Raw genomic sequence first — 25,071 nt, forward strand, 5'->3', positions numbered from 1 at the left:
CAACTGACACAGCAGAATTACAAAGGATCATGAGAGATTACTACAAGCAACTATATGCCAATAAAATGGACAACCTGGAAGAAATGGACACATTCTTAGAAAAGCACAACCTTCTGAGGCTGAACCAGGAAGAAACAGAAAATACAAACAGACCAATCACAAGCACTGAAATTGAGACTGTGAATAAAAATCTTCCAACAAAAGCCCAGGACCAGATAGCTTCACAGGCGAATTCTATCAAACAGTTACAGAAGAGCTAACACCTATCCTTCTCAAACTCTTCCAAAATATAGCGGAGGAAGGAACACTCCCAAACCATTCTATGAGGCCACCATCACCCTGATACCAAAACCAGACAAGGATGTCACAAAGAAAGAAAACTACAGGCCAATATCACTGATGAACAAAGATGCAAAATTCCTCAACAAAATACTAGCAAACAGAATCCAACAGCACATTAAAAGGATCATACACCATGATCAAGTGGGGTTTATCCCAGGAATGCAAGGATTCTTCAATATATGCAAATCAATCAATGTGATAAACCATATTAACAAACTGAAGGAGAAGAAGCATATGATCATCTCAATAGATGCAGAAAAAGGTTATGACAAAATACAACACCCATTTATGATAAAAAAGCCTCCAGAAAGTAGGCATAGCGGGAACTTACCTCAACATAATAAAGGTCATATATGACAAACCCACAGCCAACATCATCCTCAGTGGTGAAAAACTGAAACCATTTCCTCTAAGACCAGGAACAAAACAAGGTTGCCCACTCTCACCACTCTTATTCAACATAGTTTTGGAAGTTTTAGCCACAGCAATCAGAGAAGAAAAATAAAAGGAATGCAAATAGGAAAACAAGAAGTAAAGCTGTCACTGTTTGCAGATGACATGATACTATACATAGAGAATCCTAAAGATGTTACCAGAAAACTACTAGAGCTAATCAATGAATCTGGTAAAGTAGCAGGATACAAAATTAATGCACAGAAATCTCTTGCCTTTCTATACACTAATGATGAAAAATCTGAAAAAGAAAATAAGCAAACACTCCACTTTACCACTGCAACAAAAAGAATAAAATATCAGGGAATAAACCTACCTAATGAGACAGAGACCTGTATGCAGAAAACTATAAGACACTGATGAAAGAAATTAAAGATGATACAAACAGATGGAGAGATATACCATGGTCTTGACTGGAAGAATCAACATTGTGAAAATGACTACACTACCCAAAGAAATCTACAGATTCAATGCAATCCCTATCCAACTACCAACGGCATTTTTCACAGAACTAGAACAAAAAATTTCACAATTTGTATGGAAACACAAAAGACCCCGAAGAGCCAAAGCAATCTTGAGAAAGAAAAAAGGAGCTGGAGGAATCAGGCTCCCTGGCTTCAGACTATACTACAAAGCTACAGTAATCAAGACAGTATGGCACGGGCAATAAAACAGAAATATAGATCAATGGAACAGGATAGAAAGCCTAGAGATAGACCCATGCACATATGGTCACCTTATTTTTGATAAAGGAGGCGAGAATATACAACGGAGAAAGGACAGCCTCTTCAATAAGTGGTGCTGGGAAAACTGGACAGCTACATGTAAAAGAATGAAATTAGAACACTCCCTAACACCATACACAAAAATAAACTCAAAATGGATTAAAGACCTAAATGTAAGGCCAGACACTATAAAACTCTTAGAGGAAAACAGAGGCAGAACACTCTATGACATAAATCACAGCAATATCCTTTTTGACCCACCTCCTAGAGAAATGGAAATAAAAACAAAAATAAACCAACGGGACCTAATGAAACTTAAAAGCTTTTGCACAGCACAGGAAACCATAAATAAGACAAAAAGACAACCCTCAGAGTGGGAGAAAATATTTGCAAATAAAGCAACTGGCAAAGGATTAATCTGCAGAATTTACAAGCAGCTCATGCAGCTCAACATCAAAAAAACAAACAACGCAATCCAAAAATGGGCAGAAGACCTAAATAGACATTTCTCCAAAGAAGACGTACAGATGGCCAACAAACAATGAAAGGATGCTCAACACCACTAATCATCAGAGAAATGCAAATGAAAACTACAATGATCCAATAAAGATGTTAAAAAAAAAAAAAAACTACAATGAGACATCACCTCACACTGGTCAGAATGGCCATCATCAAAAACTCTACAAACAATAAATGCTGCAGTGGGTGTGGAGAAAAGGGAACACTCTTGCACTGTTGGTGGGAATGTAAGTTGATACAGCCACTGTGGAGAACAGTATGGAGGTTCCTTAAAAAACTAAAAGTAGAACTACCATGCGACCCAGCAATCCCACTACTGGGCATGTACCTGGAGAAAAGCATAATTCAAAAAGAGTCATGTACCACAATGTTCACTGCAGCACTATTTACAAGAGCCAGGACATGGAAGCAACCTAAGTGTCCATCAACAGGTGAGTGGATAAAGAAGATGTGACACATATATACAATGGAATATTACTCAGCCATAAAAAGAAACGAAACTGAGTTATCTGTAGTGAGGTGGACGGACCTAGAGTCTGTCATACAGAGTGGAGCAAGTCAGAAAGAGAAAAGCAAATACCATTCGCTAACACATATATATGGAATCTAAAAAAAAAAAGTTCTGAAGAACCTAGGAGCCGGACAGGAATAAAGACACATTCGTAGAGAATGGACTTGAGGATGTGGGGAGGGAGCAGGGTAAGCTGGGATGAAGTAAGAGAATAACACTGACATACATACACTACCAAATGTAAAACAGCTAGTGGGAAGCAGCCGCATAGCACAGGGAGATCAGCTCAGTGCTCTGTGACCACCTAGAGGGGTGGCATAGGGAGGATGGGAGGGAGACGCAAGAGGGAGGGGATATGGGGTTATATGTATACGTATAGCTGATTCACTTTGTGACACAGCAGAAACTAACACACCATTGTAAAGCAATTATACTCCAATAAAGATGTTAAAAAAAAAAAGATGCTAAAATAATAAATAAAGTTTAAAAAAAAAGTCAACCTGACTAAAGATTAAATTGTATTTCCAATGCAATCTCATAAAAGAGTGAAATGGTACAGGTCTAAACCATTTAGACTTGGCATCAATTTACAGAAAATGACAAGCAGATAATTCAATGGTACAGATGAATAATGCAAAAAAAAAGAATTAAACAGTAAGAAAATCAAAAATTAATGAGTGGGCATGGAGGAAAAAAAATATTTTGGTAAAAGTTAGAAAGCAAAGTGAGATTAATCTTCACTATATATCTGTGAAATATTTTAAAAATCATACTAAATTTGTTGTCATAGTGAGATTATGTCAGTTTCAGACAGAAACAGTACGGTAAAAGAACTATGGGAATGTACAATGAGGATGCTTATAATTACTTTCAGACTAGTAAGACTATCCTCAATGAAAAGTTATGAGAGGCCATTAGTAGCCAATACCTACCCTCTCAACTCCCTCCATGAGGTCTGAGCTAACGTCTTGGTCATTTTTCCAGATCTTTCCCCAAGCCAACAATATAAAGTTTTCTAACAACTTAAGTTTCTCAGAAACTGATCATCTTGTAAAGTACGGTGTCCTTCCAAACTGGATGGCCACGTCATCAGAAATGCTCACTGTCACAGCGTTTTGGGACTGGGTGGGTAATGGAACAGACAAAAAAGAACCTTAAGGTATGAATAAAGAAGAGCATCTAACTGATGGAGATGGACTATGGGAAGGAAAGAAAAAGCGATTTGTTACAAATAGGTGTTTCATATCAGGCTGAAATATTCAGAAGGGAAAAAAGGATAAAGAAGGCTACAGAAAAAAACAGAAACAGAAAACCTCTGCCCTCACAGACACCAGACTTTGATGTTATCTGTGGCTTAAAGAGTTTTAATCCAAATTCCAAAGTGTCAGTTCGTTCCAATGATCTGTGTTCTAATAAAGTAACTGCACATTTAATAAAGCCCACTTATCTATTACAGGTGTTCCCCTCCAGATTTCCTTTTGCTTACTTTTAACAACAATTTGTTTAATTACAGTGAAGACTTCTTCTGAAAGCAGTCAACAGAAGATTTAAGGCGGTGATTCCCAACCTGGCTGCACTTTAGAATCTCCCAGGGAGCTTTTAAAACCCCAAGCCCAGGGCCCCACCCCAGAGACCTCAGTTTAATTGCTCAGGGGTGGGGTTCAGGCCCTGGTATGTTTAAAAAGCTGTTCAGGACTTCCCTGGCGGCGCAGTGGTTGAGAATCCACCTGCCAAAGCAGGGGACACGGGTTCGAGCCCTGGTCCGGGAAGATCCCACATGCCACGGAGCAACTAAGCCCGTGCGCCACAACTACTGAGCCTGCGCTCTAGAGCCCACCAGCCACAACTACTGAGCCTGCGTGCCGCAACTACTGAAGCCCGCGCACCTAGAGCCCGGGCTCCGCAACAAGAGAAGCCACTGCAATGAGAGGCCCGTGCACCACAACGAAGAGTAGCCCCCGCTCGCCACAACTAGAGAAAGCCTGTGCGCAACAACAAAGACCCAACGGAGCCAAAAAAAAAAAAAAAAAGGCTGTCCAGGTGACTCTAACACGCGGCCAGGAGTGAGAACCGCCAACACAGAGACAGAGCGCGGGCCTGGGAGCAGGAGCAGGACTGGGCTTCTCGGGGGGCATGCTGACCACTTTGCACAGAATCACGGAACACCCACACACACACTCACTCCGACACCCCAAAAGCTATCCCACTTGTTGCTAAACACCCTCTGAAGGGGCAGCACCGGCCCCATGTGAGAGCCGCCGGTCCAGAGCGTGCATGGACCTCGTCTGCACTAACTTGGTCTCCCCCTCTGGGCGGCAGCTTCCTGAGCTCCAGTGCCGGCGTGGATGACAGCAGTCGTGTTCTAACCTTGCTTGCTAACAGCCAGGGTTAAGGGCTGGCTGGGGCAGCTGCCGCTGGAGGTGGCCAGAAGCCCAAGCGGGAGGAGCTGGCCCCACTCCCCAGCTTCAAGCAGAGCATCTCCACTTTCATCTGTTTTACAGATTCAGCTTACCCATAAGTTTATGTTTGGAAAGAAAGGCTCAAACACTCAAAAAAAATTTTTTTTAAGTTTGAAAACTGCCAGACCTTCCAGTTCAAAAATACAAGTATTCAACTGAGAAACACAGTTCCAAACTGCAAGCTCCTGTCGTGTTCCTCCTGTTTCTAACCCCAGCACTTGGCACATGGTAGGAATTGTGTACATGCTGGTGAACGAAAGGAAGAAAGAAAAGAGGAATGAGGAGAAATCTGAGGAAGACGTCCTCTCCCCCTTGTTTGAATCTACTACCTTGAACGTCTTCAGGACCGCAAATTCCTAAAGAGGTAGATTCAGCTCCTGCGTGTCGTGTACAGTTTGGCACACGGTGGCCTGACCACAGGGATTCTGTATGTGAGGCGTTTCTCTGGAGAGGCATGTGGAAATTTGTTTCTTCTTTCAAGTATAGGTGTGTGGGTTGAGGGTGGGGTGGGAAGGAGCTGGACCAGCTCTACAGTGGCTCCCATGACCCTGGCCTCCTGTGCAAACCCCTCCCCTTGAACGCGGGCGTGACTGTGAATCGATTCTAACCAACAGAACACAGCCAGGGGATGGGAGTGAGTGCGTGCGTGTGATTCCATCACATAAGACTGTAGCATCCTTCTTGCTAGGACTCTCTCCCCCTTGCTGGCTTTTAGCCAAGTGGCCGTGTTAGGAAGACACAGGTAAAGAGGCACTGAGGGCCATCTTCAGCTGATAACCAGTGAGACACCGAAGTCCACAGTACATTGGCTCACCTGGAAATAAGCGCCGCCGACAACCTCCTTAGCTACAAAGCGTCTCCTTCCACAATCAAGCCTTCAGATAAGACTCCACCCCTGCCCGGCAACCTGACTGCATGCAGCCTTAAGGCAGCGGGCCCAGCTAAGCCGGGCCTGGACACCAGACCCACAAAAACTTGTGAGGTAAAAAACATATGGTGTTTAAAGCTGCTAAGTTTATGGTAACACCGTCACGCGGCAATAGATTACTGAGTGTAACTAAGGGTGGAAACAGCATGTTCCAGGGCCCTGAGGTGGGGAAGAGCCAGGCACAGGTGAAGACCTGGAAGCAGGGAGGGAGCTGGAGCTCAGCAAGCGTGGGAGGGAGGGAGGGCCCCGGGTAAGGCTAGAGAGAGGCAGGCTCCGCCGGGCACCTTAATGTGCTTGAGTTTATATCCAGGGAGCAGTGAAAGCTCCTGAAGAGTGCAAGCTGGGGAAGAAACGTGATTTGATTTGCATTTTACTATTTTAAAAAGGTAACTCTGGCTGCTGTGGGGAGAATGAACCAGAGGAGGTCCAGAGTCGAGGCATGGCAGGCACGTAGGAGGCTCCTGTGGACGTGCTGGTGAGCAGCGGTGACAGTGACGATGGGAACTGGAAGGATTAAACAAGTGAAGATAGAACAGGGGGTCCATGAACTTGGATGAGAAAAGAACTACACCCTTATGTCAGTAACCTCCAAATGAAATACAGTATTGTGTTTAATTGTGAATACAGGCAACAACTCAGCAATACGGGCAGTACCTGTGACTTTTGAATCTCAGACTCTTTTTTAATCCCTGTTACTATCATTACTGTGAAGTATCATTTGTGTTTATCATTACTTCAAATTTATGGTAGCTACAGACCCACCACTAGATCTGTTATTTAAGAACATTTAAGAAGTATATATAGCACCATGTCACAAATCTGTGTTTCATTAAGATTTTTATAACTATTCAAGACTGATTCTGAAAACATGTCCACAGGCTTCCTCACTCGAATGCAAAAGGGCCCGAGAAACCCTGTGACAGAGAGAGGAGGGGGGCGGCTTGATAGGGTTTGGGGCTGCACTTGCTCTTGGGGGTGAAATAAAAAATAAGGACCACTGTAGGGGCAGCAGATCTGGGGAAAGACCGATAGTTCAGTTCTGGATGATTATGTCTGAGGTGTAAGTAAGGCATCTGAGTAAATGAGGAAAAGTCAGGGCTTAATTTGAAACATGTAGACAGTATTTTGAGCTCTGTTAGGAGCTGAAACTACTTAACGAGAGAACGTTGTATGAGAAGAGATGTGGAGGGCAGAAGCCCCAGGGAACTTCACCCTGGAAAGGCTGGACTGAGAAAAGAGATCTGATTGGGGGGGGGGGGGGGGAGGTGGTCCGAGAGGCAGGAGGAACACCCAGAGGAGGGTGTCAGCACAGAGAAGCATCTCAGGAGGAAGGGAGGGGCGACCACGCTGAAAGCTGTTAAGAGGCTGCATAAGGTGAGGATCGTGTCTCCTGGGTTTGGCGATTTGTATGATGTTGGAAAAGATGGGCAGTTTCGGGCAGGGGAGGGAGGGGGGACAGGAATAGGTGAAGAATAACTGGAAACCGATAAAGTGGAAGAAATATGTGGATTACTTTCTTGAGAAGTTTTGATGTTGAGGATTTTAAAATGGGGCTATTGATGGAGAGGGAGGTTGTTTATTTTCTGTTGCAGACTGGGCACACCCAGAAGACCTCTGTACATGAATCAGAACGATCTGGTACAAACAGAGGGACTGATGATGCAGGAGAACACAAAACAACCGCCGGACTGAAGTCCCTGGAGAGGAGAGGGTCCGCGTCCAGAGCTCACGTGAACAGACCAGCCTCTGACAGGAGGGAAGACACAGTCCCGGCTTGGTGGCAGGTAGCTCTAGAGCACCCGCTGCCTTTATTTGCTAAATGTTGGGGGGGATTCAGGGGCTGAGAGGCGTGGGGTGGCGGTGACGGCGAAGGGGCGGTCTAGCATGAAGAATGCAGGCAGTATGGCGTGGTTGTGGCGAGTGAGGACACGCGCGGCTGGAGGGAATCTCACAAAACTGGGGGTAGTGGTCACTGCCCACTTGACGCTGGGGGTCAGGAATTTACAGAGAGACGCAAGTCTGAGTCTTTATCTTGTTTCTCCAGCAACACTGAGCTGCTTGGGTGAAGGCACAGAGAAGCCAGCAGGTAGGGTTCATTCAGGATCGGGATTTGTCCAGCTCGATGTGAGAGGAGGAGGAGAGGAGGACAGGAGAGTCAAGGTACCTGTAAGAGAGTGACTATGTACTATGAACTCTGGAATTTAAGCCGGAGAAGGAAGAAAGAACGGAAAAGAAGACCTCTCAGAGAAAGAGCATAAGTGGGAATTAGCTCCTAAGAGCAGGGGTAACCGTGGGCAGCTGCGGGTAAGGAGCAGGAAACACGGGTCACCTCCAGCAGGTGCCACAGTAACGAGGTAAACAGAGGGTCCACCAGCTGGTTGGAGCACCCGAGATTTCCAGAAGAGAGTGGACCGCGCAAACTTAATGCCTCGCCTCCAGGGAGATGACAGCTTTATGACAGCTTCGGATGTACCCATTCGTTTGAGACAGGTCCTCCAGAAGGCAAGCTCCACAGAGCAGGGACCTGTTTTGTTCGCCCCTGTTTTCCCCAGAGCCTAGTGTTCGATAAATACTGTTGGGTATGAATGTCATTAAAACGTAATGAAGTAAGGAAAGGACAGGAAGGGACTGCAGCTCTGCACTGCACATAGGACACACTCTCACCGAAGCACTGAGTCGTGGCCAGACCACAGCCAGTCCCCGAGGGATAAAAGGCACGAGTTCCACGCTGACTTCAGAAATGTGGCCAACCGCCCGTGGGGTGACAGAGCACCTGACGTGGTGAGGCGCGGCCGCCGATGACCAGGGCTCTGCCCACTGGCCCAGGGGCAAGCAGAGAGGCATCAGTACGTCTGCTCCTTATTTCAGAATAACCACGTTAACTCTTTCTTCAGGTACCTTCATGTCTATAAACCACGTCTTGGTTCAACTCTGGGTTCTTCATTCAGGTAAGCTATCCCAACAGACACTACGCTCATGCCTGCCTCAGAGAGGCCTCCCCGCACCTCGGTGCTACATTAGGGCTCCCACTACACGCTGCTCCTCTGGAATTCGTAGCACAACTTTCTCTCCTTCGCTGCAAAACTCCCGGAAGAATCCTTAACACCTGCCATCCTCGCCTCATTGGCTCTTCTACCCACATTCCACTGGAACCATTCACCAGGGTGACCAAGGGCCTCCCGGTGCCCAAACCCAGCGGTGGCGGCCCCGCCCTCACTTGACTTGACTACTCCATCCCCTCTGACGACACCCTCTGTGGCACGAAGAACAGTGCCCCCTCCCAGGATAGCCATGTTCTAATCACCAGAACCTGTAAATATAGAACAATTAAGGTTGCTAATCAGCCGGCCTTAAAATAGGGAAAGGATCCTGGACGATCTGTGTGGACCCAATGGAACCACAGGGGTCCTTAAAACTAAAGAGGGAGAAGAGAGAGATCAGGTCGGAGAAAGAGAAGTGACGGCACAGCGGGGTCGGAGAGACCCCACGTCGATGGCTTTGAACGGGGAGGGAGGGGCCCCGAGCCCCGGAGCGTGAGCAGCCTCTAGAAGGTGCAGCAGGCCAGGGAACAGCCTCCCCTGGGGCCTCCAGGAAGGAACGCAGCCCTGGCCACACCGTGATTCTGGCCCAGTGAGACCCTTGCCAGACGGCTGACCGACATACAGAACTCTAACAATAAATCTGCGCTGCTTTAGGCCACTCGGTTTGTGGTCATTTTGTTACAGCAGCAAATAGAAAACCGATACAGCCTCCTTGGGCCTCTCCTTCTCCCGGCTCCCAGCTCCCGCTTGCCTGGTTCCCCTCTACTCCCTGGCTCTCCGCAGCCTGCGTGGCTGGCTCCCCACCGCTCCACTCAGGGCTTATCTCCTCCCTTCTCCATCCATCTTTTGCCCCAGAGTGATCTCATCCGGTCTAGCAGCTCTCCAATTTATGTCTCCAGACAGGACCTCACTCAGGCTTCGAGACAGTGGCCCACTCAGCACAGCCACTTCAGTATCTAAGAGACATCTCCAGTGGATACAGCCCGGGAGAGCACTAGTGACCCACCCCCGCCACGCCCCCTTCGGCCTCCTTTGTCTCAGCTATGAACACCAGCACCAGTGCGGTAGCTGAGGCTGCAAATGAGGAACCCGTCTTGATCTCTCCTCCCCCACCCCCCATATCCAATCCCATGAGTCCTGACACCTCTGCCTCCAAAAGACACCCCACTTTTCACCTTCTCCACTGCTTCCATCGTCTCTTCCCAAGATCGCCAATTACTGCAACAGCCTCTAACTGGCCTCTCTGCTTCCCCATCAGTCACAGAGCAGCCAGAGAACAGCTTTGAAAATAAAGAATCCACATTATGCCTATCACCTCCTGATAGTTCAGCCTCTGATGACTTCCTGTTACTCGTAAAATTCCAAGTCTTTGTGCCTACAAAGCACTTCAGGATCCAGCCTCTGCCTACCCTGCCGATCTCATCTTCCCGATGTCCACTCAGCTCCAGCCACAGTGTTGCCTATATTGTTCCTCAAGCCAAATGCATTCCTGCCTCAGCGCATTTGCACTTCTATCCCCTCTGCCTAAAATGTTCCCCTAGATCCTCAAGCAGCCCGCCTTCATCATTCGGAGCTCCGCTCAAATGCCTCTAAACAAAGGCCTTCCACAACCAACCCACCTCACGTGCTCACACCTCAGTATTCTGTTCTGTTTTCTTCTTAGCACTCTCTGAAATTCTTATCTACTTACTTGCTCGTGTACTGTCTTCCCTTCTAAACTATAAGCTGCATGACAACAGGAACCTCGTCTGTCTGGGATCCTTAGCACCCTCAACCAGTGCCTGGCACATATTAGCCCTCAAAAATATTGCCGAAGGCATGAATGAAGGCATGAAACCCAGTGGAATACCAGCAGGCTGAGGTCAATAAACACGATGCTGTGGCTTACTGTCCAAAAGGCCCAAGATATACGCAACATATTAGGAGAAAAGCCAGGCTACAAAACTACCTGTATAGTAAACCCATTCTGAGTTAACGAATAATAAAATACATGCCCGCATCAGCACAGGAAAATGTCTGAAGAGGCTTACATCAGAAAGTCGACTGTTCCTCTCTGATGGCAGGCTTCGGGGTGACCTGGCCATCTTTCAACCTGGGCTGCACTGTGTGAAGTCGGGGTGGGGAAAGTCCTCCCTCCCCCAAGGCTTCCTGCCTTGCTTCCGGCCTCACCCTCACTCACCCTGACGCAGAGAACCGCGGGGTCTGAGACAAAGAAGTGAGCGTGCTGCCTCAATCCTCCCTCCTGTGACGGAGGGAAGCTGGAAGCTGCTCGCGTGCAGGGAGCACACGTTCCCACCCTCTCCTCCAGGTCTCAAGTTCTTCAGGGGCAGCTCCCGTAGATCTGTTTGGCGACACCAATGACTATCACTAAGCCGGGCTGTCGCACTCAGGGATGGCATATTAGCAGCACACTTGAGTAGAGACCTAAACAGTATCTGTTGTTGGATTCTTCACGCACTCGTTCATTTAAGGAACAGTCACTGAACACCGAGTAGGTGCCCCTAAGTTAATTCTAAGCTCTTGGGATCCATCAGTGAACAGAGCACATGAGGAGTCCCGTCCACCAGGACCTGACAGCCTAGCAGGGGCAGCCACACAATACACAATAAAAAGAAGTAAATTATACGCTATATTAGATGATGATCAATGCTGATTCCAAAACACTTATGTCTCACTATCCTCATTTATGAAATAAAAGATACATAATCACCACACAGCAGGTTCTCTGAATTGCCTGAGGAATGGATTGTTAAAAATTACTGGAAAATGCTTAAATACAAAGTCTTGATTGATAATAATTAAAGCATTTAACAAAAATGATTCTTAAATGATTAGAGTTAGGAAGTCTAAATTTTGCTCAACAGCACAAAAATAAAATAAAACTTTAAAATGCACATTAACAACTGGTCTTCTGATGCCGGGAAAGGGGAGCCTGTCACCACATGGTTTAAAGACATGTCAGGAAAAGTGGGAAATGACTACACTCTGACCTCCATTTTACAGATCCTGCTTAATCTGAAGCTATTTTAATGTATCCTTCCTCAGAAATGGGAAGCAGATGACATTTTCCCTTTCTTTCAATTCTTTCTAAACTTGTATTTAAGTGTTTTTTCCCCTTCTCTTTCTGAAAAGGCAGCCTTTCCTAAATAAGAACCCCAGGTAACATCGGAAAGCCTCCCTCTTGGCAGCTTCTCTGTCCCCCACACAGCGCACTAAGAGGGTGTGACCTCTCAACACTTTGTCCTTGACCTTCTGTGTTGAGACTTTCCCCCTTCCCAACAGTGATACCCACTGAACTCTTTAAAAGAGAACTATTGGGCTTCCCTGGTGACGCAGTGGTTGCGAGTCCGCCTGCCGATGCAGGGGACACGGGTTCGTGCCCCGGTCCAGGAAGATCCCACATGCTGTGGAGCGGCTGGGCCCATGAGCCATGGCCGCTGAGCCTGCACGTCCGGAGCCTGTGCTCCGCAACGGGAGAGGCCACAACAGTGAGAGGCCCGCATATCGCAGAAAAAGAAAAAAAAAAAAAAAAGAACTATTTCAGGCATGAGCTACACACAAAATGATGGTCTCTCTTTCGGGGGCTTGGCTTCTTGAAAAATTCCTGGAGCTAATAAGCGATTATACAAGATTAATAATAGAAAGTCTATCACTTTCCTATACATCAGAAATGAACGAGCGAAATTTGAAATTTAAAACACAATACTATTTACATTAGCACACCCCCCAAAAAAGGAATTAGGTATAAAAACAAAATATGTGTAAGAGTTATATGAGGAAAACTCCAAAACTCTGATGAATTAAATTTTAAAAAACTAAATAAATGGAGAGATAGTCCATATTCATGGATAGGAAGACTCACTATTGTCAGTTCTTCTCAACTTGATCTATAGATTCAACACAATCCTAATCAAAATCCCAGCAACAAACTGCTTCTAAAGTTTACAAGGAGAGGCCTAGAATAACCAACTTAGTATTGAATGAGAGGAACAAAATCAGAGGACTGGCACCATCCGATCTCAAAACTTACTACGAAGCTACAATAATCACGACAGTGCGATACTGTCCGAAGAAGAAGAGACAAATAGATCAGTGAAACACAGAATAGAAAGCCCAAATATAGACCCACGTAAACATAATCAACTGATCTTTGACAAAAGAACAAAGGCAATACAGTGGAGTAAAAACAGTCTTTCCAACACTTCCAGACAGTGTTGGAATAAATGGACATACATGTGTCAAAAACAGTGAATTTAGACACAGGCCTTACATCCTTCACAAAAATCAACTTGAGGGACTTCCCTGGTGGCACAGTGGTTAAGAATCCGCTTGCCAAAGCAGGGGACACGGGTTTGAGCCCTGGTCTGGGAAGATTCCACATGCCCCAGAGCAACTAAGCCCGTGCCCCACAACTACTGAGCCTGCGCTCTGGAGCCCACGAGCCACAACTACTGAGCCCATATGCCACAGCTACTGAAGCCCACGCTCCTAGAGCCTGTGCTCCACAACAAGAGAAGCCCCCCAATGAGAAGCCCACGCACCACAATGAAGAGTAGACCCAGCTCTCCGCAACTAGAGAAAGCCCACGTGCAGCAATGAAGACCCAACGCAGACAAAAATAAAATTTTTTAAAATAAATTTATAAAAACCAAAAAAAAAGATGCTCCACATCACATGTCACCAAGGAAATGCAAATTAAGACAACAATGAGATACCACTATGTACCTATCAGAATGGCCAAAATCCAGAACACGGACAACACCAAACGCTGGTTAAGGATGCGGAGCAAAAAGAACTCTCATTCATTGCTGGTGGGAACACAAAGCAGTGCAGCCACTTTGGAAGACAGTTTTGGCAGTTTCTTACTAAACTAAACATAGTCTTACCATACGATCCAGCAATTGCACTCTTTGATATCTACCCAAAGGAGATGGAAACTTATGTCTATGCAAAATCCTGAACATGAATGTTTATATCAGCTTTATTCATAATTGCCAAAACCTGGAAGCAACCAAGATGTCCTTCAGCAGGTGAATGGATAAATAAACTGCAGTTCACCCAGACAATGGTGTATTATTTAGCGCTAAAAAGAAATGAGCTACCAAGCCATAAAAGGACATGGAGGAACCTTAAGTGCATATTACTAAGTGCAAGAAACCAATCTGAAAAGGTTACGTGCTGTATGATTCCAACTCTCTGACATTCTGGACAAGACAAAACCGTGGAGACAATAAAGAGATGAGCAGTTGCCAGGGGCTGGGGGGATAAACTGGCAGAGCACAGAGGATTGTTAGGGCAGTAAAACTAATCTAATCATTGTGTGAAACTACACTGATGGACGCACGTCATTATACATTTGTGCAAACCCACAGAATGTGCAACACCAAGAGTGAACCGTAATGTCAACTATGGACTCTGGATGATGATGACATGTCGATGACGTAAGTTCACTGACTGCAGAAAGGTACCACTCCAGTGGGGGATGCTGACAGTGGGAGACAGTGCACAAATGAGGGGGCAGGGGGCGTATGGGAACTCTCTGTACCCTCCCCTCAATTTTGCTGTGAACCTTAAACCACTCTAAAACTTAAATCTTAATAATAAAAAACAGCAAAAAATAGAAGGCGTGGCCTGGGTTCAAGGGTTTCGGCTGTGACTATACCTGGAGCCCAGCCCCTCAGGCACCTGCTCACTTTAACTTCAGGCTCAGGAGGCTCTAGTTTCCAGCCCAGGTCAAGCTACTTTTCAGCTTCCTGGTTTCCTGGACACAGGAACCTCTCCCTTTTTTCCATCAACTCCTTTGGAATCCCAGTAAAGTGAATTCAGCGCTAAATGAAGCTTGCCTCAGAATTCCACCTTGGTTCTACCGCAGCTGCCCGACCTGGACGCGCACACACACCCACTAAACCCTGTTCAATTCCCCAGAGCTGGAGCTTCTCCCACTTTCCACATTTCTCCCCAAATGTAAACAGCAGGTTCTTTAAATGTTACATTTATTTCAACTCTACACTCTTCACCAGACCAGAGAACACACAACCACTGAAGCATATGAGAAAGCTCCATGAAATCCACACATCCTGCCCATAAAATTCTCCCTAACAGAGAAAACACTCTCCCAAACACATACTTATCTTTCATCACATTCACCCCAGCCCACCTGTGGTTTCTCATCCATCTAGAAAGGAATTCTTTTTGCACTTTTTCTTTTTCCCCCCAGTCTTCTAAAAAGCATTAAAACTAGAAAACAGGTTATTTTTTTAGGAACTTCTTTTAAAATCTCCAATAGGATTTCATAATCACCAAGACAACATAATTTATCATTAGAAACATTTGGTAGGTAGTATTAAAAAGACTGGAAGGTGGTAGACAAGTAGGTAGGTAAGTAGGTAGATGCTGTCAGCTTTAGGATTCGGCTGTTTTCAGCTATCTGGGCCAAATGGAGATAGAAGGAGGGGATGGGGTGGAGATTATCCTTCATGCTCCCTCTTAAAAAAAAAAAGTCACAAAAATTGGAATATGCCTCCACATACCCCTACCACTGCCACCCATACTTTAAAAAGGGCTCCCTATATTAACTTTAGGTAAATAACCCAAAAATAACTGCATTTCCTGACTTCTAGGCACATGAGACATGAGAAAAAGACTCTAGAAAGCATAACTACATCCCATATAGCCAACGCACACTGAAATATACCTGAGTGGTTGAGGGGTAGCAAAGCTGAGACTAAAGCCAAGTGAAGTTGCTCAGAATACGTGTCGGGGAGTCTGGGATTCCTCATCTTGATGAGTTTCACCTGGAACACGTTAGACACGCCCATTCTCAGGCCCCACCCCAGACCTACTAGGGCAGAAACGCTGGGGTGGAGCCCAGCAATCTGGGTTCTAACAAGCCCTCCAGGTAATTCTGACGCCAGCTCGGCAAGAAAATCACTAAGCTAAAGAATGCTGGGCTTCCCTGGTGGCGCAGTGGTTAAGAACCCGCCTGCCAATGTAGCGGACACACATTCGAGCCCTGGTCCGGGAAAATCCCACATGCCACGGAGCAACTAAGCCCGTGCACCACAACTACCGAGCCCGCGCTCTACAGCCCACGAGCCACAACTACTGAAGCCCGCGCTCCTAGAGCCGTGCTCCTCAACAAGAGAAGCCACTGCAATGAGAAGCCCGTGCACCGCGACAAAGAGTAACCCCCGCTCGCGGCAACTAGAGAAAGCCCGCGCACAGCAACGAAGACCCAACACAGCCAAAAATAAATAAATTTTTTTAAAAAAAATTTTTTTAAGAATGCCAGCCTTTCCAGGTGTTCTTCCCTCTTCTGTCTCAGCTGACGTTTCAGTGGGGCTCAGCTTCTCCTCATGGGAGTCACCACCACCAAAATCTCCCAACATTACTGAAAGCAGTGGGCTCTTTTATCCCCACACAGCCCATCGATAAAGTCCACAGAATATACAGAGTTTTAATGCAACTGAAAACTCTACAAGCCCCTACCATCCAACTTAAAAAATGTGGGTCCAAAATGCATCCTCATTTGCACTTTAACATTTTAAAAAACAATGTCAGGAGACAGCGCTATACATTAAGACCTGGGTAAAAGCACAAACTCTTCAGTTGTCAACTCCAGTGCTAGACGGGTATGAAAACTTGGAGAAGATACCAAAGAAGAACAGGCAGCCCCCTGAAGAGAGGCTGCCTGCCCCTTGAAGGTGCCGACTCCACCAAGGCCAGAGGGACAGAAAACCCCCAGAGGGTGATGAAAATGTTGTGGAATTAGATGGTGGTGATAGGCGCACCACTTTGTGTACATACTACAGACCACCGAATTGTACACCTTAAACATAAAAATAAATGAAAGGATGATTAAGAGTTGTTTTTTTTTAAGGCCAGAAACTATCAAACTCTTAGAGGAAAACACAGGCAGAACACTCTGTGACATAAATCACAGCAAGATCCTTTTTGACCCACCTCCTAGAGAAATGGAAATAAAAACAAAAATAAACAAATGCGACCTAATGAAACTTCAAAGCTTTTGCACAGCAAAGGAAACCATAAACAAGACCAAAAGACAACCCTCAGAATGGGAGAAAACATTTGCAAATGAAGCAACTGACAAAGGATTAATTTCCAAAATTTACAAGCAGCTCATGCAGCTCAATAACAAAAAAACAAACAACCCAATCCAAAAATGGGCAGAAGACCAAAATAGACATTTCTCCAAAGAAGATATACAGACTGCCAACAAACACATGAAAGAATGCTCAACGTCATTAATCATTAGAGAAATGCAAATCAAAACTACGATGAGATATCATCTCACACCAGTCAGAATGGCCATCATCAAAAAGTCTAGAAACAATAAATGCTGGAGAGGGTGTGGAGAAAAGGGAACACTCCTGCACTGCTGGTGGGAATGTGAATTGGTACAGCCACTATGGAGAACAGTATGCAGGTTCTTTAAAAAACTACAAATAAAAAAAAAAAACTACAAATAGAACTACCATATGACCCAGCAATCCCACTACTGGGCATATACCCTGAGAAAACCATAATTCAAAAAGAGTCATGTACCAAAATGTTCATTGCAGCTCTACTTACAATAGCCCGGAGATGGAAACAACCTAAGTGTCCATCATCGGATGAATGGATAAAGATGATGTGGCACATATACAATGGAATATTACTCAGCCATAAAAAGAAATGAAATTGAGCTATTTGTAGTGAGGTGGATAGACCTAGAGTCTGTCATACAGAGTGAAGTAAGTCAGAAAGAGAAAGACAAATACCGTATGCTAACACATATATATGGAATTTAAAAAAAAAATGTCATGAAGAACCTAGGGGTAAGACAGGAATAAAGACACAAACCTACTAGAGAACGGACTTGAGGATATGGGGAGGGGGAAGGGTGAGCTGTGACAAAGCGAGAGAGAGAGGCATGGACATATATACACTACCAAACGTAAGGTAGATAGCTAGTAGGAAGCAGCCGCATAGCACAGGGAGATCAGCTCGGTGCTTTGTGACCGCCTGGAGGGGTGGGATAGGGAGGGTGGGAGGGAGGGAGACGCAAGAAGGAAGAGATATGGGAACATGTGTATATGTATAACTGATTCACTTTGTTATAAAGCAGAAACTAACACACCATTGTAAAGCAATTATACCCCAATAAAGATGTTAAAAAAAAAAAAAAAAAAGTAAACTCCCAAGCTGGCACTCTCAAACAACTCTGGAAGCAACAGTGATCTAGCTTCCAAAACTGGATAGCTGGGCTTAAGACAAATCTTTAAAGGTCTCAAAGCATAACCTCACACGACCACCAAAGACACAAAAGAGGCTTAGCAGGTATCATACCTAACACTCAGCTGACTGGGGGCAGAGCCAAGACTATACCTGTTTCTAACCTGCCAACTCTGTATCCTTTCCAAGACATCAGTGATCCTTGGGTTCACTAAGAAAGTTTTCATTTCACATCTTAATTCACAATCTGAAAAAGTAAAACCTATAACAAATATATTCTAACACGCGAATTCATTGCTCAAGTCTATGGTTTGCAATTACAGTGGCAGGGGTATCCAGTAGTGTCATTTAAGTTGTTCTTGAACTGATGAGAAAAACCAGAAGTGAACTTAAGACTAAATGATGTATTTGCGCCAAGGCCTAATGACAGACTTAGAGAAAGGCTTGCTGAGCAAAAAGCTGTTTATGACTAGTTCAGTGGGGGAGGGGCGGGATAACTGCAGGGCACACAGTAGTGCCACGTGCCAAATTCAAAAGAACCTGCCTAAGAACAGTCAGGGTTATATTCATGTTGCAAGAGCCAATTTAGTTTGGGCAAAACATCATCCATTGCATTGAACTAATGTTCTTAATATAAATTTTATTAGTTTTGTGGTTTCTTTTATGTAATGTATATATCTATTTGAGTTTTATATTCACAGAAGAATTCTAAGAATTAAGAAATTTATCCTGAGTTTTTTGTGTTTTTCCATATTTCATTCATCCAGCAAATATTTACTGAACACTGAGTATGGGCCAAATATTCTTCTATGTGCTACATTTTGAAGGAATATAATAAAAATAGTTTAGGCCAAACTGTGCTGGGTCTACAGAAATGTTCTTCCTTTAAATAAGGATTTCTTTAACATCTTATTCAAATTTTATAAACACTACCCCACTCTGCAGGTAATAAGATCTGCTTCTTTTACTGCTCCTCAGAGCCAAACCCCATCCGTATTGATCTCTCTTCTCCTGTCTCCCCTCACTGACATGGAAGGACGTGCTGCCTCCAGCTTTCCAATGCACCCTCTGCTGCTACCTTTGCTACCATCAACGCCAAGGTGACGCAGGCTGTCTGACAAACAGGCCTGTGCTCATTTGGATCTCAGTATCCATTTACCTCACTTCATACTAAGTTAAACAGAGGAATTATGGTTAATCCAACTGCTACAAAATTAACATTTAATTACAAATTTGGTACCATATATAAAAATCAAACGCTTTCACTCTTAAAACCTGGCTCTGTGTATTGTGGGTCATGTGTGCATTTTCCTTTTTGTGATTTAACCAGAAAAGCCCTGCCTGGCCTCAGAGAATGACCTGGGACCAGTCAAACCCTTAACACTGGAGCTTCCTTGGTGGCACAGTGGTTAAGAATCCGCCTGCCAATGCAGGGGATATGGGTTCGAGCCCTGGTCCGGGAAGATCCCTACATGCCGCGGAGCAACTAAGCCCACGTGCCACAACTACTGAGCCTGTGCTCTAGAGCCCGCGAGCCACAACTACTGAGCCTGCATGCCGTAACTACTGAAGCCCGTGCACGTAGAGCCTGTGCTCTGCACGCAACAAGAGAAGCCACTGCAATGAGAAGCCCATGCACCGCAACGAAGAGTAGCCCCCGCTCACCCCAACTAGAGAAAGCCCACGCACAGCAACGAAGACCCAATGCAGCCAAAAGTAAATAAATTAAATTTTAAAAAACCCTTAACACTGCCAAACTATCTCACTCACCTTTATAATCAGAGTATAAAAATACTTTTCAGTTAAGCTCACATCTTGGAAATTTAAAGTCTTAAATGATCCCCCCAAAATATGGGTCTATGTTTCAAAAAGATAATATGTAAATACACTAGTAAAACCAATCAATGAAAAAATTACAGCCCTAAATCTATGACTTTATAAGTTATACAGACAAAAATTAAAAATACAAAAATACTCAAGAATATATGCCTATACAAAAAAATGATTTTAAAACTTTTTTAAAGTAAGGTGGCTTCTTGTTGTTAAAACAAAATAACCAAAATGAAATATAATTTTCAAAGTCATAAAGTCCATTTTTCTTACTTGAATATAAAAAGTTGAGGGAAAAAAGTATTCAGGACTTAAAAGGGTACTTCTCTCCCTTTGAAAAGCATTATACTCAAGTTTTTCTTCTTCAGCTTCTCTGGTATGGCTGAGAATGCATCAGTCTATATGTGTACTGCTCCCTCGATAGACATTTTTACCATTAAAGAAATGCATTTAACATGAAAATCTCTGAAGCTATCACTAACTACAAACCTGTGCTGCAACTTTCTTTAAGATCAATACAAACTGGAATTCTTTTTTGTTTGCTTACTCTGGAGAAACTTTGTATTAGAGGAAAAACAAACGAAAGAGCATTAATAGTTCAAAAAGAGCAGCACACAAAAATGATCTGAACATAGGTAAGGAGGACATTTTCATTATAAAAGGTTCATGGTGCTGCATTAGTTTGGCTTTGGAAGAATGCCATTTGAAATCCAGATCCAGCAAGTGGGGAATGCAGTAGTTACATTTTAAGTCAAACAGCTAATTAATGACTAAACAAGAGGAATTTCAGTCTGGACAACATATATGGAGCACTAATATGTGTAATTATGAAGTAGTCATTTGTGTAATCAGAAAGCTGCATTAGCATAATTATTTCTGGCTCTGGGCTTTAAAAATATTAACTTAAAATGCAGAAAATTGTAATAGCTCACCTAATGAAGATGTGAATACCAAACTCATTATGAAATAAGAGTTGGTTCTTTAACAAATGTACTCTGTGTTTAATACATCCTTTCTCTCCTGCCCAGGGTATAAAAATCAAGCCTATCAACCCTCCAGTTGTGCACAGGTACAAAATTTCTATTTTTTAATATATTTTCTTCCTCATCCAGAGCCCACATGTGAATATTCATTATTAAGAATCAAAACTCCTTCCCTAAGAAATGAGTGTTTGCTACTTTTTTTTTTTAATCCTCAGAAAAAAATACATTAAGTTTACGTATAATACTGGAAAATGCAAAGTGAAAAAAGAAGCAAATGAATAAAAACAAAAGGATTAGAAGTCACTAAACAGCACGAGATCTTGGGAAAGTCTTATTTGAAATCGTTCTTCGGGACAGAACTGTAGAAAAGTATGGACTCCGAAATCAGGCTATAGGCTTGGACTTCCAAGGCCACCACTTCCAGGTACTTTAACATCTCTGTGGCTCAAGTTTCCTCATCTATATTGTAAGAATAATCACAAAACCTACCTCATAGTATTAGTTCAAGGAGTAAATGTGATTATTCACAGAAAGAACTCAACAGTGCCTAGCATAACAGTAGATGGTCAATAAATGTTAGCTGCCATAATGACCATCATCACCATCTCCATATTGTTTTCAGAACCTGGGAAAAGAGTGTTTATGGCTGAGAAAGCATAATCTAAAATTGATTTGTTTTTAGATACAACAGTTATTTTGCAATTGCAAATAACATTCAAGAAGGGCAGGAGATCTTACTTATTCCAGTGAGTTAGAAAAGGTTAAAAGTGCTTAAGTAGGCCCTAAAATCGGTCTTATCTTCTAAGAGTCTTCCTCTTCAGTGACTTTCAGCTTTACCAAATTTGCATGTGAACCCACAGTACCAATCTTATATTAACTCTTTTTAATCCGAAACTAAATTCCAGAATGGATCTGCCAGGTATGCTAATGTGGTTAAGGGTTATGCGTCTTTAATTCTACGACACACAGTAGAATGAATGTTCCCAAGAATTAATCAGCAACGTAGAAGAAATGAAGCTCAGACAGAGAGAGACAGGCCCTGTCAAGTGTGCTACCTTGACCGAATTGTTTCACCACTTTCTACCCACACTCCCTCGTCTGTAAAAGGAAACATTACACACCTTGCAATATCATTAGAAGGCTCAGAACTAACGATACACAGCACCCAGTCACCAGCAGGGAGCGGGTGCTGATACGCGGCGACGTGTGAAAGGGCACCATCTCGCCCTCCCTCTCTCAGTGGATGCACACGCACAGTATACACGGTGGGTTTTCTCAAGTAACCGCAGATGTTACAACACAGGTCTGAGGAAAGGACCGTCTCAAAAGTACAGAGGAGTCAAATTATACCCAGGAACTCAACTGTATACACCCATCAGAGAGGAGAGAGAGAACACGGGTGACAGGGAAAGATGACAGTTGACGTCTCATACAGGCAACCCCGGCCGCCAGTCTACTTGGCGAACAGATGCTGTGCAGAGAGTGAGATGGAAAACACCCACATCGGCTGTGCTCGCAACTGCGCTGGTGCCACGTGCCCCTCCCAGTGCGAGTGCCTGGTCCCAGCAAGTGGGATCAACAGGAATGTAGTTTCTGCACAACACAGCCCCTAAGCAGCGGCCTACTCCTTCACGGGGTCCTCCGCCAGAACACGGCAAGCTACCCCAACCCCAGGGGGAGGGCGGGCCCTTCGCAAAGCGGGGTGGCTACACTCTACTCCCTGAACGACTGAAGATTCCACGGGCAATGCTGCCTGAACGTGACTGACTCCGCCTTACCCGGGGCCACAAAGCCCCACTGCGACACAGCCCCTTCAGGTCTCAGTGGTGACATTAAGGATGGCAGGCTGAAAGACATGGGAAAATGCCAAACCCAGCCAGGTCAGAGAAACAAGTACTTTCACAGGAGTACTAATTGTTTTGTTTCTATTACCCGAGCCAGTAAAAAAAAAAAAAAAAAAATGACATGTCACCATCACCACGTAACACCCTACAGAATTAAAAACTCCTGCTGTCATTCCAAGATTCCCGTTTTTTTCCTAAAGCCAAAAATCAACAAGAAAAAAAAGCCAAAGTCCTCCACACAGAAATACGGGCCAGCCTTTCAATTCAGTTCTGTCGTAGGAGTTTTCGTCGGTTTTCAGCAGGGAGATCACCAAAAGCACAACCGATGGCAAGGGAAGAGGGCGTGTGCCTTGGCCCCTGCCAGCCGAGCCCCCCTGCCACGGCCCCGCCTTCCACAGGAGCACACGCTCTTCTATCCACATTTCAGCAGCAGTGACAGCTCATGCAAACACCCCACATTTCTCAGACCCCAGTCTCACACTGCACCAGTCGGAAGGGGATGCAGTCTCCCCTCTTAGGACTTGAACTTAAGCCACACTGGGACCTAAACCAGTGGTCTCCGAGGGGCTAGGTGTACTGGGTCCTAGAAGAAAATGCAGAATGACTTCTTATCTGCCTCTTAATTTTGTCCTCTATAAAAATTCCTTATTGGGTTTTTCATAATGTATCTAAAATATTAGTAAGGTGGAACACGTAAATAATTCAGAGGTAAACAAATGTGTGAAAGTTGAAGGGCTGTGCTCAAAAGTTCCAAAAAAGTTTTGAAACCACTCATCTAAATAATCTACGAACTAAATTTCTGACACTGTTACCTACAGCTTTGCAAGACTCTTAAGACCACTAACTTTAATTCACTAAGCAATTGCTGGTTTCAAATATAATTTCAAGTCATAATTAAAATATTGCCAATTATATAAAAAGATAATACTGAAAAAATTATGTTTTGTTACATTTATTAAAAAACTGGAACTAATGTATAATAACATAGTATCAAATCCTGTTTCAGGGATTACTAAGAAACTTACTGAGTTCTTTAATATTTCATGACCTAGTTTTGACTTACTGAATGGCTCCCAAATTGTACTATTTTGCTGACAGAGTAATGATCTACGATTAGGACTAATTTTCAGCACCTTTACTTTGTTTTCATGTCTAAAATGTTTGAAACAGTTAATAGATGACTGATTAAAACAACAGGCCTTCAAACTAGCTGTTTGTCAAAACAAAAGTATTCTGTCTGAGGGGGGAAATATAATTTATTCAAATAATCAAAATATGCATACCTTAAAAGAAGTTTAAAATCAGTTGAGACAAGGTAACAAAACTATGAGGTTATTTAACTCTGTAAACTAGGATAAGTGAAGAGACTTTCACATAACCTCATAACTCAAAACAAAAGCATTGTAAGTCAAGAATTTGAGAAAACAATTTTTTAAAAATAAGGGTAAATAGGCAGCACTATTTTCTTCTTGTATCTTAATAAAACCGAGTGCCCAATACAGGGCAGGGTGTTATATTTATAATTTAACTTGGAAGTACTGATAAATGTTGAACCAGCAACACGAATTGATTGAGACCAACTTTGCAAAACCAATAACCCCAGCCATTTGAATTAAAGGAACAGAATTCCCAGCGTGATGGACACAGACCCAATTCTCATCACCACACTAAATGGGTATGACCCTAAATTGAAATAGTCAGATTTCAAAATAAAAAAGATGACAAAGCAATCCACCCCTAACATTAAGACTTCCAGATTAAGATTTACCAAAAAAGGAAACATCATCCAACAAAATAAACTCTGATTCACTCTACTTCATCAATCTTCCTTCTAACTGAATGTCAGATCAACAGCCTACTATACAGCCTTCATTCTTAATACAAATTCCTATCGTTAAGGTAAACCAGTTAATTCTCCATGCAAACTTTCTTCATCAGAGAGGACAAGAGCTATTTTGCTAATAAGAACCCTGCCCTTCCAAATTCTACAGAAACTTCACACTGTCAAGACACGGCACATTCTGTAGAATACTGGAGCTGTACCCTTATCAATTCATGACAACGTAAGAACTAAGGTTTAACTGAGATGCAAACAGAGTCAACCACCAAATGCAACACACCAAAATGCAAGAAAACACAAAGACAGAAGAAACTCATGCTACCTTAGTAAGTCAGCGTGCACATTTGATAGTTTTCAACACA

At 43.8% G+C, this 25,071-nt stretch overlaps 1 protein-coding gene across 1 annotated transcript in view; it reads right to left on the bottom strand.

The window, feature by feature from the left end:
* Nucleotides 1-25,071, bottom strand: part of LOC111187206 (calmodulin-binding transcription activator 1) — a 104,578-nt gene that overhangs the window by 45,315 nt on the left and 34,192 nt on the right.

This window comes from Delphinapterus leucas, chromosome 1 (assembly GCF_059928025.1).
Source record: "Delphinapterus leucas isolate spDelLeu-1000000601 "Yukka" chromosome 1, BTC_Dleu_Yukka2, whole genome shotgun sequence".
NCBI classification, from domain to species: Eukaryota; Metazoa; Chordata; class Mammalia; order Artiodactyla; family Monodontidae; genus Delphinapterus; species Delphinapterus leucas.